The sequence below is a fragment of the Lepisosteus oculatus genome, chromosome 12 (genome assembly GCF_040954835.1).
Source record: "Lepisosteus oculatus isolate fLepOcu1 chromosome 12, fLepOcu1.hap2, whole genome shotgun sequence".
Lineage (NCBI taxonomy): Eukaryota > Metazoa > Chordata > Actinopteri > Semionotiformes > Lepisosteidae > Lepisosteus > Lepisosteus oculatus.
Window position 1 is genome coordinate 33,909,135 of NC_090707.1, and position 19,573 is coordinate 33,928,707.

The 19,573-nt window shown below is 39.9% G+C and overlaps 1 protein-coding gene across 2 annotated transcripts in view; it reads right to left on the reverse strand.

Moving 5' to 3' along the window:
* LOC102685065 (transmembrane protein 198-B-like) overlaps positions 1–12,916 on the reverse strand; it is a 93,312-nt gene extending 80,396 nt beyond the window's left edge. For both annotated transcript variants that reach the window (XM_006636741.3, XM_069196451.1), the window contains exon 1: positions 12,569–12,916. The gene's annotated coding sequence lies outside the window, so the exon portion shown is untranslated. The remainder of the gene's footprint in view (positions 1–12,568) is intronic.
* Between the last annotated feature and the right edge of the window lie 6,657 nt (positions 12,917–19,573).

The window sequence follows — 19,573 nt, forward strand, 5'->3', positions numbered from 1 at the left end:
TATGGCTCGTTCATCACATGAATAGTCAGGAACAAAGTCAGGGAGCTGGTCATGTCGGCTCTACAGTGAACAGCACCACTTCTGGGGCACCTGACCTGCTCGCCGAGTCACCCAAAGACCCTCTGACCAGTACTGCACCTCTTCACACGGGCTCAGCACGACTTGGGGCTTAACATTTACAGTATGTGTAACTCTGCCGAGTTTGACTAAAGCCTGGATTTGAACAGACAACCCGATTGTCACAGTCCATAGGATGTGTGCTGTGTTTCAGTTCAGGTAAGACAAAAACCAATGGAATTACTATACAAGATTACAGCTTCCACTTTGCCATCCTTTTTACTAGAATATATGCTTCCTGCTTGCCACGCTGCTGAGTATAATATTTTGGAAAGCAGAATATGTGCAGTTTGGCAACGAAGGGTATTAATAAAATTAGCATTGATAGGGTTTTTTTTCTTTTCCATCCGACGCAATGCCTACAGAGAACAATCAAATCGAATAGTCTCTTCAGCTGAGTCAGTGACTTCTTTTAATCATGGTTATATAATCGCCATTGCACACTGCTGATAGATCACTCATACGGTACAGTACCACTGCGCTGCCTCACCCCTGTAATGCACTCTCTTGCAGCAAGACTGGAGTCAAAGCCTGTCACATTTCAAATTCATGCCGCTGTAAGAGAGAGTCCCCCAGCAGGTATCGATGCCAGCCCCGACACTCTTCAAGTCCTTCAGAGCAGAAGGCCTGAATATTTGATGATGTTGTTATTGTAAGAAGAATGTTCCTCTTTAAAGCGTTGCTAGGGAGACAGGCACTGACCTTCTTCACACAGCGAGACTGTGGTTTTGTTCATTCTTTTTTCTACAAATTTGACCAGAAGGATTCAGATCCAAGAGCTGAGGCTATAGAACAGCAGTGCATTTCTTTTTTTCAAAGACATGGTTGCGAATCTAGATTTTTGTTGTAAGGGAATTTTCAGCATGTTAGACTCCAGTTCCCCCTCAGTTACAGCGGGTTCATTGAAATTCTTCTCATTGTACACTCACACCAAATGATGATATAATTATAGACTAGTATTAGGAAGGAAACATTCTTAAAAAAAGCATTGCTGCCACCATTACTATGTCTAACGTCATCTGCTTATATACAAACAAAAATTAGCTCACACAGTATTGTTCCTGTTGATATTTTGCAAAGAAACATGTATCTCTGGGGATTAGAATTTGATGAGCTTTTCAGAAGTTTTAAAATACAGATGGTTATACCCATTATCAATATTTATTTGAATAATTGTGTTGATAGAATACCTAACAACACTTCTCATTCAGCACTTTTAATATTATGCTATTATTTGAACGTAAAATTATTTTGAATCAGCAAGGATTTCTGTTATAGCCACCAGATGTGGCACAGCCTCTTGAGGATGTTGGACATTTCGTCTTGTAGCAGTGGTTCCCACAACCACACGCTGGGGAGAATGAGGAAGTAGGCAGATGCCTACAGCCCACCCACCTTTGAGACCATCGTCTTTTAAGACATCACACGGGCAGAGCAGCAGCACTGTGGCTAAGGATCTGCACCTGTGGCTGGAAGGTTGCTGGTTCAAATCCCGCGGCCGGCAGAGGAATCCTACTCCGTTGGGCCCCTGAGCAAGGCCCTTAACCCGAGCTGCTCCAGGGGTGCCATATATGGCTGACCCTGCGCTCTGACCCCAAGCTTCTCTCTCCCCGTCTGCGTCTCATGAAAAGCAAGCTGGGGCACGTGAAAAGACAAATTCCTAAAGCAAGACATTGTATATGGCCAATAAAGTGAGCTTATGTTATCACAGGCTGCACAACCCCATACCAGAGGCTCAGCACCGGAGAAGTGCACCCCTCATCGAGTGGGAGGCCAACAGAGGTCACCATGTCGCTCAGAGCTGGGAGAATCTGGACTGATCCCAAATTGCCCTTGGGCAGAGCTATATAGTGAACCAGCGCTTGGAAAACCAAAAGCAGAGACAACACACACCTAATCCAGGATCAAACTCACGATCACAGGGATAGTCCTACACTTGGGAAAACACCTTCACCAACTGAGTCGCTTGGGAGACCCTATATGTAAATGTCCATCCATCCATCATTTTCTAACTGCTTTATCCTATTCAGGTTCGTGGGGTTAGCCAGAGCCTATCCTGGTATGCAATAGGAGTGAGGCGGGACATACCCTGGACAGCAGTCCATCTCAGGGCACACACAGATATAAACACACACACTTACATCGGAACCAATTAACAAACCAGTGTGTGGGAGAAGACTGTAGCACCCAGAGGAAGCCCAAGCAAACCTGGGGAGAACATACAAACTCCACACAGAGGTCTGAACCCCAGGTCTGGAACTGAACCCAGGGCCCCAGCACTGTGAGGCAGCAATACTAACAACTGTGCCACCATGCCACCCTCTGTAGTCCCTATCACAAGTCCACATCTGTAAAATGTAAAATGTTCTTTATACTTCATCTCATGTTTTGCATGTGTGCATATACTGTTTTTGAGTTTATAGATATTTGATTCAGTTAAGATGTAAAGACCCAGGTGCAAACATAGAAAGATGGCACTCAGATTTGAAAAAATTTGTGTCCTCCTCTTTCACAAAACGGATCTTTAGGGTCCTTCAGATCTTCCATCTGTAGTTTTTAAGTTAGCCAAATTCATTCTCATAACATCCTTACTTTCTAAGCCCAGGATTAATAATTAATTAATGATGGGGAAAAATCAGGTCACAAGTTTTTTAATTAAAGTTTTAAAATAATGTACCAAATATTATATGCAGCCAGAAAAAAAAAAACACTGGAGTAGATCTTGTATAAGAGTAAAACATAATACAATTTCTACCCATTTTTATGGCCAAACACAAAGTAAAAACAGCAACTGAAGCAAAGAAACAGCAGAACTGTGATGTCTTTATAATGACGGTAGTATCCTCCCCTACACAGAATTACATTTAGTTCTCTTCTCTTTCTTTGTCTTACTGCTATAGAGGTCTGCCCCAGTCCTTTATTACTTGCTTATATATATATATGATTAACTATTAGAATATGCATGTTCATTTCAACCGGGAACAATTATAAATTAAATTATAATTAAAACTCACTTTTATTTAAAGCCAATAAATATTTTGCAGTCTTGGTGCTTCCAAAAAACAACTTCCACATAGGTCAAATCCACCATCTTCCAGAGACGTTACTATATATGTGCGGCAATTTTTATCAATTATGATCATCTACACCATTTAATTTAAAGGCTACATTTTTGGAATTTGTTAATCTTCATAGTTTCTGACTTCTTTTAACTAACAAATGGTTAATAAGTGCATTTTCTCCTATGTCACTTTTAGATGTGAATGTATAATTTCCTCACATCACAGGCATTAGTACCATAATTAATTTCTGCCATCCATGTCAACATTTAAATGCATTTTAAAAGCTATTATTGTCATCGTCAAATTACTGGCAATTATCTCAGAATGAATTTGAAAGTGATTACTTTCTGAGAACATTTCAATAGAGGTGCACCATAGCGGCATGGTTGCACAGAAAAAAGGCTGAGCCCTGATACCCTGGTATCTCAGAATGAATTTGAAAGTGATTACTTTCTGAGAACATTTCAATAGAGGTGCACCATAGCGGCATGGTTGCACAGAAAAAAGGCTGAGCCCTGGTACCCTGATTTTGTCATGTGCATAAACTGACTGAATAGGACTCTCAAATACCGGTGTGGTTGGGTGGACTTCAGTCTTCAGCCATACAGGGATTCCTAAGCTTTTTTTAGATAAAAAAAGAGAGAGCTTCTTGGCAACTGACCACCTGCAATGACATCAGAGAGTGATACTCTGTTCCTCCAATCAATGCAAACTCACCTGCAAGGCACTATGATACTCACAGGATATGAGATAATTACTGATTCTGACAGTATTCAGAAGATAACATGCAGAGGTTAAACTTATGTCAATTCCAAACAAAAAGAAAACAAAAACAGTATTTATACGTCTCTGCAAAACTGTATGTTGAGTCATTTTCATTTAATTCACCTACTTCTCCCTTCTGTGTCATTATTTTCTTCCACAACCCTCATTGCAAATCATGACAAATTCTGTGATGCAAGGAACACTTTGTACTCATTTCATTTCAAATTATACTTGCATTTCTACAGTATATACACACACATCAACAGAAACATATCCAATCTACAGTGTGTACTGTATGGATTTCTTGTATGTTTTTATAAAGAATAAAATATTGTTCGAATACTATTGAAGTGTTGGAAACTGATTAAATGTCTTTGGTGTAATTTTGATTAGCTGATCATTCATGACTATTCACAATCGACTCAGGTGACCTTGACTGTAGCACTGAATCACCTGAGTGATTAATGAAAGTTGATTGCTTACAGGTGATGATTGAGCCTGGCGAATGTCAAATTAAGAAAGAAAAACACAGAATGGAACGGATATGCTCTAATCCTCAGGCAACATTGCCTTTATGCCACCAGTATGTTACAGGCTGAGAGCACTGTAATTTTCAATCTGCGATATTCACCACCAGCAATTTCTAACCTGCCATAATTGCTAGCTACAAACAGCCCACCTCCCAAGATCTGGGAGACCACGAGTCCCAACACCTCTTCAGGATGGCCAAAATATGAAGATCTGTCCAGGAGAGTCTAGCGCCTCATGTGGGCTCATTCTGGTATGACAGGGCTGGTCTTCATGCTACTGCTGTACAGTAACAATAGCAATAGCTTATGTGCAAGATGAGATTATGATAGTTATGTCCTATGAGACTATTATCCTGTAACTTTCATAGTAGACTTCCTGTTGATGACAAATATTAATCAGAATGAAGAAATTACCTACTGCATATCTGTTCAGCAAAATGTCAGTGCACCTGGTACAAAAATGATTTAGTCATTTAAACAGAAACCATGAATTAATTAAGCTAAAATAAAAACAACACAGGAAAATGTCTTCCATGACTTAATGAAATCTATTAAAAACCGAGCTTGTATTCTGCTACTGGTGAACCTACGTCAATAAAAGAACTCTTGACAGAGGGTTTTGGGCTCAAACCCCAAATGTTACAGTGATGCTATAATACTAAAGTGCCAAGATATTACATTGTCAACAAAGATCCATATAGTGAGAGCTATGGTCTTCCCTGTAGTAATATATGGATGTGAGAGTTGGACTATAAGTAAGGCTGAGAGTCAGAAAATCAATGCTTTTGAGCTGTGGTGTTGGAGAAAATTATTGAGAGTTCCTTGGACTGCACGAAGACCAAATCGGTCAATACTCAAGGAAATCAACACAGATTATTCATTGGAAGGATGGATAGTAAAACTAAAACTCAAATACTTATAACGCGAAGACGGGATTCACTGGAGAAGACTCTGACATTGGGAAAGATCGAAGGGATAAGAAGAAGGGGGGCTGCAGAGGTTAAGATGGATAGATAGTACTCCTGAAGTAATGAATATGAATTCGCAAGAGCTCAGAGAAGCAGGTGTTGACAGACAGGTCTGGCATGCTCAAGTCCATGAGGTCACGAAGAGTCGGACTCGCCTAAACACACACATGCCCATGTTTGAAGACAAAGCCTTTGCAAAAGCTTAGTCTAGTACTGTAGCTACTGCACACATTACACTTTCTGAAATTAAGTAAAATAATGTTTTTGGGGCAAGATTATTGATCAGATATGAATGTAATAGCTATGAGAAGTTTATCTTTGACAGTGTAGAATGTGAGAGATTGTTTTCATTTGTACGTATGAAGATATCTTGAGAGATGACAGATGTAAAGGACTACGAGCTGTTTTAAAGTCATTGAAACTATGGTTAAAATTTCCAAAATGCATATAATATTAATAAACATTTATGTAGAATTATACTGACAGCTAATTTTTTCACATTTTTTTTCCATAAGACGTAATAATAGTTTGTTAGAAACTGCACTGTGTACACCTGCAATGTGTTGTGTGCCTACTTCTTCTGAACTTTCATTAAAAACTGTCCTTCAGCTAAGTACATTACTTTGATAGTGCAGTTATCATATAAACATCTCCACCTTGCTTCTCTTAAGAAAACATGTTAATTTTTCAAATGTACTCTCGTGAAGTAAATTTGGAGTTCTTCCTAAAACTTCTTTGTATTTGAAAAATAGGGAACACTGTGACAAAATGTCAATCTTTGAGCAATCTGAAAATGTTCACCTTCCAAATGCGCATCGCACGCATCTTTCAAACCTGTTTTGTGATAAGACATTTTTTCTTCCCTCTTCCAAAGGAATCAAGAAGTATAACATGGTCTGACATGACTAATATGCAGAAAAGCTTGCATCTGTTGGAGCGCTGTACAGTAAAATGTCAGAGATTGTTTACTTTCATCTAGTTCAATAAAAATGTTTTTGTATCCTTTGAAATTAATTATTATGACCAAAAAGACATCGATGAAGTACTTAGTAGGACCAATACCCTTGTTTTCAAGTGGATACCGAGTATGATCGATTGCATCCATGTGCAAGCAACCTGACCAATTCCAACAGTAGGCATGCTCTAGGGCAACCAACCACTGACAGCCTGCCCTGCTTCAACAACATCCCTTACAGATATTGTTAGCTTGCTGCTAATGGAGAATGCATAAAGGACAGCAATTCTAAATCAACTACAGGCAAAGCCAATGCTTGGAATGGGTGCAATATTACAGTAAATACTTTTCAAATAATAATCAGTGCATGGAAGAAAAGGGAGCAGTACCAGCCACAGCAAGTCAAGGTTTAAGATTTAAGAGTCTAGTCTGTTCAAAGTTATGATGTTTCCAATCACTTTCAGTGCAGTACCTGCATTGCACCACTAGAATCGTTTAGCTTATTTTGCTTTTTACTTAATGTGTACCACCTCTGTTGTTCTGAAACATTATTATATGTCTGGCATTCCACTGAAACCTATGAAACCATTTGAAGGACGCCTGTTTAATATAGACATTAATGACTAAAGCACTGATTTTATCTTGCACAGGGATAAAGTGTGGGATAAAAGTATTGATATCTGAAAACGGATAAATGAAGATTCTTTAATGACGGAAATTCGACTGAGACCTTCCCCGCGTTTAAACACCTTTATTCATTAAAAAGTGAAATTGAAACATGCCTTCCTAAGAGATTAAATATTAATTAAAGAAAATCTACAGTTTTGGGGGTAAAACAAATGTATTGAACAAAATGATGGTAAACAGATACAATTCCTCTGAGACACCGTCTCTGATCTAAAGAGCTAATTGGAGTTATTTTGTGTGGTTTGTTTTTTCCTCAGTCTGGTGCCACATAAAGGAAATGAAGCAGTGATAAAATGATTTGAATAACAACATTATGCTCTGCCTGCTACCACATACTGCACATCAGCTTCACTTTTATTCCAAAAACATCCGTCATGTTTCCTCGTTTTCTTCTTTAGAGATTATTTTTATCAATGAGCTAATATTTCATCTGCTTTTCCAAACTGGTTTTTAAAGTAGCTATCCCTCCCTTCAGTTTACACAATCACAAACACTTACAGGCTCTTTTCCAAGGAGGTTCAGCATAATGCTCAATATAATCTTTACAACACTGCTTCGAAATTCTCCTCATACGATTTCTAATAAGCAGATCTAAAGTATAAAGGTGTGTGAGGAAGGTTCATCAGCAATTTTGTTTTCTTCACTAATGACTCACGTAGTCTATGAACACAGCCCATACTGGACAACACACAAATATAGACCACTGACATCTCACACATGCCCCAGTGCATTGCTAACTCTTCTCCACCTGCAGTAACAAGACACAGAGGCAGAGATTTTGTGCTGCCCGATTCATTGTAATTAAATGAGCACAGCAAAGACAATGTTCAGTCGCATCAATGTTAAGATCTTTAGAAGAACTTCCAATTTCGGCACATTTTCAGAAACTGATAGGTGTGAACAGGCTCTGTTACTTAGTTTCGTGCCACTGACAAAATGGAAAACAAAGAACCTATTAAAAGTCTTAGTCTGTAGGATGTTAACATCTTACATTTTGCTTTTAAAGGACACAGTGGATGAAGTCTAATATCCATTGCTTCCTTACAAGTGAACATATTTTAAGAGACTTCCACAGAGGACTCAAGAGTTCAAAGTCAATGTGAATACTGATATAATAAAGAGTGAGGGGCTGTGTTAGTGTCACTGAAAATTAACCTCTACTTGTTCTTAATACATATTTAATGCAAAAACTAAATATTTTGTAGAATTCATGACAAAAAGGAGGGCAAAAATAGAAAGAACAGAATGCAGTTAAACAGGTACAACACAGTGATGTGAAGAACTTTTTGACATGATTGAATAATTGACTTATCTTTGAAAATGAAATACAAAGTTTGGGTGTCCGAGACAACCTCAAATACAGTACCAGCAACACATATTGTTAACATGTCATTATGCAGCACAGTGCAAATCACATGAGCATCACTTGTAAAAAATATAAAGCAAAGCACAGCTTTTATATGCCTGAATTATCTGCCCGCTTGATCATAATAACTCTAAGATAACATCCAGATGTAAAGGGCCAAGAAAATTTCATTTGCAAAACATAACATGTTCCTATTGTCAGAGAATTCAGATACACTGTGAAATTATACCAGATTGTAGGCTTAAATAGATCAAAATAAAATATTGTTGGCATAGACATTTGCAAACTATCAGGCTGATCACAGCAGAACTCTTGGATTGTCATATATTGTGAGTACACTTTGTAGGAAATCATTTTTTAAAATGAGCTCTGAGAAATCCATAGGCTTATGGAAAGTAGCAGAATGAATATGGCCAGAGGGCTAGAAAATTGTTACTCTGCTCCATCCTGCTGGAAAATGGAAATGGAGCACATGTGAATTCATGTTAATCAGAATTCTCTCAAGCTCCACCTTCCACCTACAGGCACTTTGCATAGAGGACACTTTCACGGCCACGTGCTGTCCTGTTTCAACATACCACGAAACATGCTGCTTACAAGACAGAAACATGTTAGCCTAGATAAAACATTATCTTCTTTTTTCCTGTCAGTAGCAGGAATAATGTCTTACTCGAACATGTCTATTTCATACCTGTGTATTCTAAAGAAAGGACATTTCTCAGCAAAGACAAACGTGTCCCTGAAAAGTGGCATGCCCTCAAATTTCTGAAGTGCATTTGTTGGCCAAAATACAAGGAATCAGCTGTCAAAAACCAGCCGAATTACCCCCCTACAGCCTGCTCTTGTTAGACAGGGAAGGTTAGACCTGGTGAGAAATGACACAGATCTCTAAGGAAAACTAAGTTGCTGCGGCGTTAGTGGACCAGTAGATGGCGCTCTTACCTCTGAAAGAGAAAAGAGTTCACGCTAATTGACTTTTCACTTGCCAGTCTCAGCAAAGTTCAGAAATAAGACAACTGGCAGCTCTCAAGTGGTGGGTCATGTCCTTAAATGAACCCCTTTGAGTAGGCAGTTCCCTTGCACTGTCAATAAGCCTTTAAAGTCCAAGTGTGTCCAAGATCATGGGGTAGCCGGAGCCTATCCAGACAGGGAACGGGCACAAGGCAGTGTATACTCTGGACGGGACACTTGTCCATTGCAACACACACACACACACTCACACTAGGGCCAATTTTCCCAGAAGCCAATTAACCTCCCAGAAGCCATTTGGATCATGGCAGGAAACAGGAGCAGCTGATGGACCGCAGGAAGACCATACAAACTCCACACATAGCACCCCGGGTCAAGACTTGAACCCAGGGCCCCAGCAAAGTGAGACTGCAATACTAACCACTGCACAACCATGTCACACAAAACAAAAGTGAGAACTCGGTATACAAACATCCCTGATTACATTAGAACAATCCTATACCAAGAAAGGAATCCAATACTTAAAATGTACATGTTATATATTGAACGTTTAAAAGCATGCAATTCGGGACTTTAGAATTGACATTGGGTATTGAAAGGATTTAAAGAAATACATTGAGTACATGTAAACAAACAGTTTAAGCGTTATGCAAAACAGTACTTACAGTGTATCCAATGTCAGCCGCTTGTCTTTCTACATTTTGATTGTCAAAACATTGTGCATTGTAAAAAAAAAAATAACACTACGTTTAACAAACGGTTCCCTTTTCTTTCTTTCTGACTTTAATGAAAGGTACTGTCACTTTACCCCTGGAGCTGCATTCAGGCTGACTTCCCAAAATCACAGACACACCAAATAAATGACAGTAGAAATTACATTGCATTCAATGGCTTCAAATTAGCTCTAAAATAGGGTATTTAAGTATCCTACTTTGCAAAGCAATGAAAAATTCAAAGTGTTCCTCATTTTTAACTAGCCTTAAAATTTAGACTACCGTTTTCTAAACAAGATTCTTCCCTGAAGCTTCCTCCACCCTTTAATATTTACAATATATTATATAACAAATCTGCATAATTGATCATAACGTATTATGATGTTCCTATCATTTCTGCACTGTTTCATTTTTTACTTTTTTTTCCCCCACCTATGCACACTTCCCAAATGCTGCACTGCAAACTTGGAAGATAATGCTACTTCCACAAGAAACGGTACACTTCCACTGTGGTGAAACAAAAAGTTGCTCCAAAACACAGGGTTTTTGTTAGTTGGGCTACTGTTAAATGGAAGTTATAAACTGACGATCAGGAAGGATAGCAACCAGAAGTCAATCTTACACAGCTGCACCTAATCATCATCATCACCACCAAATGATCTATGTAATCTGAACTCAAAAGTCTCCCTTCTTATTCGTCTCAAACACCCCTATTCCACCCATGTTTATCCTACGCCTGGTTTATTCCTCTCTGAATGTATTCCGTTATTCCTCTCTAAATGGGGCTCGAGTCTCCTCATCCTGTGGCCAGGAGGCTACCCAAACCAAACACTTGGTTAAACCAAACACTTCTCACCAGGTATGCCAACCATTCATGAAGCATTCAATCCTAAGATGTTGTTGCCCCAAGTGAACTCCAGATTTTACAAGGTTCTGTATTATTACTTTGCTTCGTGTTCCAAAAAGCCCTTCGTCAACTTTTAAAATATACACCAAAACAGTAAATATCCGTCTCTTGGACACAGAAAATCGTCTCGCCTTCAATTTTTTTTTTACAGGCTATAGGCTCCAACAACAATAGAGATGTCAAAATGCAGATCAGAGGTTACTGAAGCTCTTAACTAAAGCAGTTTTAGACTTACAACACCTAGGACTGCACAAACAGAAGGAAAGCACAACTACAAAAACCAGCAGCGTAAACCTACAGAACAAATATGATGGCAATTTAATTTGAACATATTTTCAACGTTGCTAATTTCAAGAACATACCGTAATAGACGTTTGTCTATTTTTTGTTTGCAAAACAAAAAGTTTCCAAACGCCGTATCAGCTTTTACAGACCTGTTAATATGGTTTCTTATTCAAAATATATTTTTGGACAACAGCTTTTGTATTGAGGTAAACTACATTAGATCTTTGAAGTTCACAAACGTACCAACGCGTATCATTCAGCTGAGTCCTGTACTTATGACAGTCTCTTTTTCTCAACTTTTAGCTTTCTGTGACAGTTCACCTTGGAGCGTTTGATAATCTAAAACTGCTGTTAGATTGTATCTAATCTGAAAATTGAAAAACCAAGCTGTTTTAGTGTGAGGGTATCTTTCAGGCGACGTAAATAACCTCGATGTGTCCAACTTCCGAGAACACGTGACTAGGATCGGTTGGCATTTATTTGAAAAGAGCAAGAACTGGTTTATTCAACTGTTTATATATAACTAAATGCATTGTATATACATATTTGCATGTATGCCTATATATGAGATTAAGAAAAAGCTTATTTCCATTATCCTAGCGTAAACGCGACAGCAATTAGTTTAGTTGTTCCCCCAAATCAGAAATTTTCACGGAACAAAAGACAGGTCAAGAACAATAGCACGCAAAGCACCTAGGTATGATGTTAACATAAATAAATAAACGTGTTTACAAATATAAATAAACACGTTTGTAAATTATATTTTAAAAGGTGCAACCTCTAAAATATAAATTAACACGTTTATAAATAAACGTGCAGGAATCTAAAAAACTATTTTAAAACATTTAAAATGACAAGTCAAGCAAAAAAAAAAGGGGGAAACAATTACCCAACCTGTATTGTTTCAATCCATTCAAGTTTATAAACACAACCACACAAAACAAACAATACTACGTGTTTCCTTACAACAGAAAATAATTGGAAATAACTGTAGGGCAGCACAACAGTGCGAACTGGAAGGCGTATAGAGAACATCGGTTAATATTTTATACTGTGTGGAATATGAACATACATATTTGAACAAATGAGGGTACGAGCCCTTGGTTGCTATATATAACTTTGCTGCTGCTCACACACAGCCCTGCGAGTGAAAACTGTGATGTGGACGAAATCGGCGCTTCATCATTCCACATCAAGGCTCCCCAACAATGAAACAAAGAATGGACCGCTGCCCGCTAACTCACCCTCGCCACGCCGCAGCATCCTATATCAATGCATTCACAGCTCCGCTGTGCCAGCCAGCTGCCGTCCAGTCCCGCATCTTCCCCGGCAGAATTCGCTTTCCATTCCCCTCGAACCCAACTCCCCGTCCCCCCCTCCAAGAAACGCGAGCGGTTACACAAAGACCCCTGGCTTCAACATTTATTTTTCGATCAGCACGACAAACCAATCAGTGTCCGCGCACGCCCCTGCTCTCAATCCAGCTGCTTCGTTTCTCTCTTCTTCTTCTTTTTTTTGCCAGTTAGTGTAGCACCTAGCCTCCATAGCAACTCCCCGTCTAACGGGGGGGATGCTCTCCACCCGCTCCAGAAAGGATGGAGATTACCTCACTGAGTTGGAACATACCACCTCGCTACAAACGTGGGGCTGACAATTTTATACTGCATGCACCTGTTAAGTTATTTCTTGAACGTGTGCTAACTTGAATTGTTGGACCTGTTTATGAAGGACGTGTTTAACAGTCTGTTAAGAGAGATATGAAGAAGTGTTTATGTGCAGACGCGACTAGGGTGGGATCTGAAGATACATACAGCATTTTCGGTTTTTTTTTTTTGGCGTTTTCTTTGACTTCACTCCAGGGAAAAGCAAACTATTTCTTCGGCGTCGCTCGAACAGTTTCGAGTGTTGCGTGAATTTTCATGGGAAGCTTCTTCACCTCGCTTTTCAAAAGCTTCATCAGACGGACTAACTTCGTGATTTAAAAAAAAAGTCACAAATGAACTGAATGAGGAGGAGTTCCAGTACTATTGCCTGGAAAAAAAAATGTTTGCAACGGGTGTTTGAAATGCAATGAAGCTGTAATTCCCAGAATAACCATTAAGACCTCCAGAGACATTAAAGTGCTAGAGCTGAGGGAGTTGAAGAAAAGCAAATACTGTACGTCTGGAATCCCATCGTATCTAGGCTATTAACTTAGCAGAGAATCCCTTTGTTTGAGGTGTGTTTGGTGGGGAGAGCATACAGTAAGACACAAAAAGCAAGAGATGAAGCCATTTGAAATATCTTGTGTGGTTCGGATCAGATGGAATTAATTTCAACAGCAAACTTGCTCCAAACACCCACCACTCTTTACGTAAAGAAGTGCTTCATGTTCACCTTTCCCACCTAACAGAACTATCTATCAATTAAAATTTGTGTCCCCGGGTTCGCATCTTACTTTTTGATCCTGGAGTAACTTTTTGGATGACCTTTGTCAGGATCATTCAGAATCTTATGTAATTGGATCAAGCCCCCTCATAATTTCATGAATGAACGAAATGTACGAAAGACCCATATGTAATGTTTATGAAATGCCAGGTAAAGTGTTATGACCCACACTGAGCCCTACAATGGACCAGCTTTCTGTTCAGCGTGTATCCCAGCTTGCTCCCATTGCTTGCTGGGATAGTCTCCAGCTCCCTCATGAACCTGAATTGGTTGAAGCAGTTCGAAAATGAATGAATGGGTGGATTTCAGTCATGTTGGATGGTTGAGTCACAGGGGGTTGGAAACAGAACTGTGTAGGCAAGGTTCCCAGAATTAACCAGAACACGGCTCACCAAGCATAAGGTCTTTAAAGTCAGAGTGGCTTTCAAGAATAGGCTGATATCTGTATTTGTAAAGTACTGGAACATTTCTTTGAGGATACATTACAAAAGAAGTAACCTCATAATCCACTAATATATACAGTAATTTCCCATTAAATTGCAGAGGTCTACAAAGGCTCAACAACATTTACTGTATACAGTACATACAATAATGTTACTGTGCATGCATACTTATACAGTATGTAAGGTTTATCATCCAGGTGGGTGCTGCACCTTGGTGGTGGTGGAGGGGAGTCCCCATTACCTGTAAAGCGCATTGAATGGAGTGTCCAGAAAAGCGCTATATAAGTGTAAGCATTATTAATTAATTATTATTATTAATATGCTTTTCACTACCTTTTAATATTGTTTCAGGCCAAATTGTTCACCTGCTTGTCGTACTGTAACAATTTAATGGATTCAAATAAACAGCCAGTCAGGATGTACAGTATGTACAGTATGACTTGCAATTAAGAAATCAGATGATCGGTTTTGCTCAGATGAACAAAATAAATTAGCAAGAACTAGCCAGAACCAGGCCCAAGACATGCAGGTAGATATTTGATCAAAATCAAAAGAGTAAAAAATGTATTTTAGTTACTACAGAGAAAAATGTTAAAATAATAACCTTTAGCAACTGCTTGCCTGCAAGAGGGAATATTACCCCTTTTCCATATAGAGCTAAAGAGAGATCTTGGAGTTTACACAGCAATTATGCTTGTATTGAGGAGTGAAACTGCAGATGGGAATGGTAGAATTTATCAAGGTCTTTCCTGGTAGCACACTAGGCGTAATGTTCTTTCTCTATAACTCACCCTACTGTCCTCATTTCCTGCTTTCCAATGACCAAAACTAAAACAAAATTCAACCACAACTGAGTGGCATCCATGCTGTTCAACATTACAGCATCTGAAATACTGTAAATTCAGTTTGCTTGATGTGTGTTAGGAAATGATCTCCTAATTACAGCTCTAACAATACCATCAGAGGAGGAGATACATTATTTATGATTGTCCGTCACCAGATGTTTGTCAAATAAAGGAGAAATAAAAAGGAAAACATTAATTTTCTGACAAGGTCCCCTGTGTTGTTATATAGATCTTTTAGGAGTCGAGATAGCTCTCCAGTCTAGCACGCTGAGACAAGAAAGTTAGTGGGAAATACACCTGCAGCTTCCAGCTGTGAGGCAAAGAGAAAAGGACACAAACACATAGTGTAAACAGCTTATTGATCATTTATGTTAATATTTTCAACCAGAAAATAAAGGCTGCCATTGATTAGCTGGGTGCAATCCTCGAAATCAGAGAAACTCCCCATCACCCACCTTTATTCCTATGCTCTTTGTAAAAGCATAGTAATATAAGTGGATTGCCTACTCAACCATGCTGATGATGTAATTGTTGGGACTGCTGTATAACTAGTATGTGTGTTTGACCTCATTAAAGCAGAAATTACTCAATTATCTTTAGGGCTGGGGTTAGGATTAGCGTTACAGTTGGAATTAATGCTGATATACAAATAGTCACATAAACGTCACTGGTACTGACACTAATCCCATAATGATATAAATGTCCAGAATTAAACTATACTCAACTGGAAATCAATTTTTCAGTGAAAGCTTTTTTTTTATTTAAAGGCAAATGAATGACTGTTACAATCTAAAGTATACCCTTTGTGGATGCGGACTGAAAGTGTTGCACCATGACTCCTCTCCTGTATTGTTGTTACGAAGCATAGCTCTGGACCCTATGCAGACGGTATAATCCGGAAGTAAGTGGAAAAGGACAACGGGGAGGAGAGGACGAGGAACTGGGCAGGTTGACAGACAGGGGGTGTGACGACAGCGAGCTGGTGCTCGGGGGGGGCAGGACCAGGGCGAAGAAGTCCAAGGGAGTCCAAGGGGAAATCCGGGGCAAAGTCCAAGGTCCAAATCCAGTTGATCCATCCGAGACGAAAACAAGACACCAGGATCAAGTACAGGGACAGGGAATAAAAACGGGATGATGAGGCCAGGCGCGCCGAGCCCCGGACTCAGCTGGGTCAGGACGCCGATAGGAGGTCTATGTCCTCAAGCCGCGGACGTAAAGCGACTTGATGGTAGGCGGGCCTCCGGGCGCCCGTCTTCCAATGCAGAGCAGAGAATAGCGAAGCGCCCGGCTTAAATAAGGAGGGGCAGGATTAGGCAGGTGCATGGAATCAGCAAAATGTGAGAGAGCCGGAGCGCCCTTAAGAGGAGGGATTACGATCGTGGCAATTGTGAAGAATCATCAGAAAACGGTACAGACACATAGTCAAATCAAATCAAAGCAAATCAAAGTTTATTTATCAAATGCACAACAATACGGCAGCTGCTGGCAATGAAATGTCTTTTCTGCGAGCTCACAAAAATCACAAAATTCACAAAAACACAAAAATGACATTAACACAAAAATCACAAATCACAAGAATCACAAAATTTAGGTTACGTTTTTTTAAATTGAATAAAACTCAATATGAATAGAGCTGTTATGTGTCCATGGTGTATGCAATATATACAAGTAGTGCAGTTATGCTGAATACAGTGAAAACTGTGGGTCCATGTAGCCATTACAGGTGATTTGCTAAAGGAGCTGCAGGTTGGCTATTTAGCAGTCTTATTGCCTGGAGGTAGAAGCTGTTCCGTAATCTGTTGGACTTGGACCGAATGCTTTGGTACCGTTTACCGGACAGTAGGAGGGAAAACAGTTTGTGACTGGGATGACTGGGGTCCTTGAGAATGGACCAGGCCTTCTTCAGACATCTAGCTGAGTAGATCTCCTGGATGTTCGGTAGCTCACAGCCGGTAATGAGCTGCGCTGACTTACTGCACTTTGCGATCTCGGGCGGTTCCCATACCAGTCAGGATGCTGTGTGGGCCAATGTCAATTTAAGAACATAAGAACATTTACAAACAAAAAGAGGCCCATCTAGCCTGTTTGGTAGTTAGTTGTTAATTGTGCCACAGATCTCATTCAGCTGTTTCCTGTAAGAAACCCAGGTTTCAGCTTCAACAACATGGCTTGAAATATACTGTACAAACACAGTCTGGATAAAAGCCTCCTTTTGGTTTTATAACGGTTTAACAAAATTAAAATGAAAGCACGAAGTAAAGTCAAATTTGCATCAAGACATCACCATCTCAGCAGTAAAATATTGTCTCCAATAACCTCACCACTGGAAACAATCTCTGCTGGTTCATTGACTATTGTCAAATTAAACACATCTGTGAGGTGTGTGGCTCCAGGAAAGATGTTTTACCATAAAATGAAGATCTATCATGTTAAACCAAACGTTAATCATGTAATTTGTCAATTAATTTTAGAACTAGCATATTCTGCGTACTTTACACAGGTTAAATTATTACAGCAGGTCTAGGCTTGTATCTGATGTACTGATATAATCAATTTAGCAGAAAATGCCTGCTTTGATCTTCAATGTTCAATAATTAATGCTATCATCAACTTTTATGTTCACATTAATTGTTACATTTGATTTTCGTTCACTTAACATGCTACTGATTTTTTAATTGCTATAAATTGAGTGGAAAAGATTACAGCCCACTCTAAAAAAGCCTAGCAAAAAATGAATGTGGATTAGCTGGTAATGCACTACAATGCACAGTGCCATGTACTGTCAGGAACATCTGTTGTCCAATATAATACATACAGATAAAGACATAACTGATAAGGATTTGTTAATGTTATTTACATTATAACAGAGTAACAGAATCACTGATAAAGTGTCCAGACATAATAGGTGTGACCATGTAATTATAGACCAATAAGTGACTTCTGTTATCTGTAAGGCTTTGGTAACTATAATTAGAACAAAACTAGAGGATTCCTTATACAGAACTTAGATCCTAGAGGTTAGGCCAGCATGGATTTTATTACCTTGCTTAACTACAACAGTAACGAACACACAGAGCATGAAACAGTACAGATATTAAGACTTTCAGAAGGCTTAGAGTTCTACATAAAAGATTATTAGATGATGTTTAATGTTGATATGTGCTAGGTTTTACATGCTTTCAGCAAAAACGTAAACTGCAAACAAAAAGTGGGAAACAGGTAGGTTTTGTAATGATACACCATTTACATCTTCGGGACAATCTGGGGAAGCAATAAAAAAGGAAGACCAAATGTTAGGATATGGAAGAAGTGCAAAATTAGATTCAAGGGGTGTTACAGTATGTTAGGGCAGCACAGTGATGCAGGGATTTGCTATGCTTCTCAGAAATGAGCCCAGTTCTGGACCTGATCGCATGGGTTTCCTTTGGGTGCTCTGGTTTCCTCCCACCATGGTCCAAAGACATACTGGAAGGTTAAATGGTTTTTGGGAAAATTGCCCCTAGGTGTGAGTGTGTGTACAGTATATCTGCCCTGCAATGTACAGGGATATCATTGCCAGTGGCTTGCTGGGATAGGCTCCAGCTCCCCCTCAAGCCTGAATTGGAGGAAGTGACTAGAAAATGGATGTATGGGTGATGGGATGTCTGTTACAGTGCCAGCATCCTGCCACCAGAGGGCACCCAAACCGATAGTATGTACCTCATCCACTCTGGGGAGGTGTAGGTTAATCAGACCTCATTAACTCATCACCACGCCTCCCCTCCAGCCTACTTAAACCCTGCTCCCTTTTTCAACCTTGCTCAATATTGGGTTTTCGCTTTGAGAGCTACAGTACATGTCTTGTTTTCCATGAGATACTCTCTGCTTTCCCTTTTTGGCCCATGGACTTTTGCCTTATCTTTCTACCATGATTTCTGGATTCTCTCTCGTATACTGATTGTAACGGGAGCTGGTCCAGGCTCCCGCGAAGCTTAGTTCAGGACCCTATGCAGAAGGTACAATCTGGAAGTAAGTGGAGAAGGACAACAGGGGGGAGACGACGAGGAACAGGACAGAACAGACAGGGGGGATTGACGACAGTGATCTGGTGCTCGGGGGGGGGGCGTGGCCAAGGCAAACAAGTCCAAAGAGTCCAGGGGGCGAAATCGGGGGTGCAGTCCAAAGTCCAAAACGGGGTGATCCATCCAAGATGAAACATAACATGGTTAAAATCTGGAATGGGATCCGGAACAGGGACAGGGAATAAAAACAGGGCAACGAGGCCAGACTCTCCGAGACCCGGACTCGGATGGTCAGGACACCAGTGGTGGCTCTGTGGCTAAGGATCTGCGCCTGTGACTGGAAGGTTGCCGGTTCAAATCCTACGGCTGGCAGAGGAATCCTACTCTGTTGGGCCCCTGAGCAAGGCCCTTCACCCCAACTGCTCCAGGGGTGCCGTACAATGGCTGACCCTGTGCTCTGACCCCAAGCTTCTCTCTGTGTCTCCTTGGAGAAAAGCTGGGGTATGGGAAAAGAAGAATTCCTAATGCAAGAA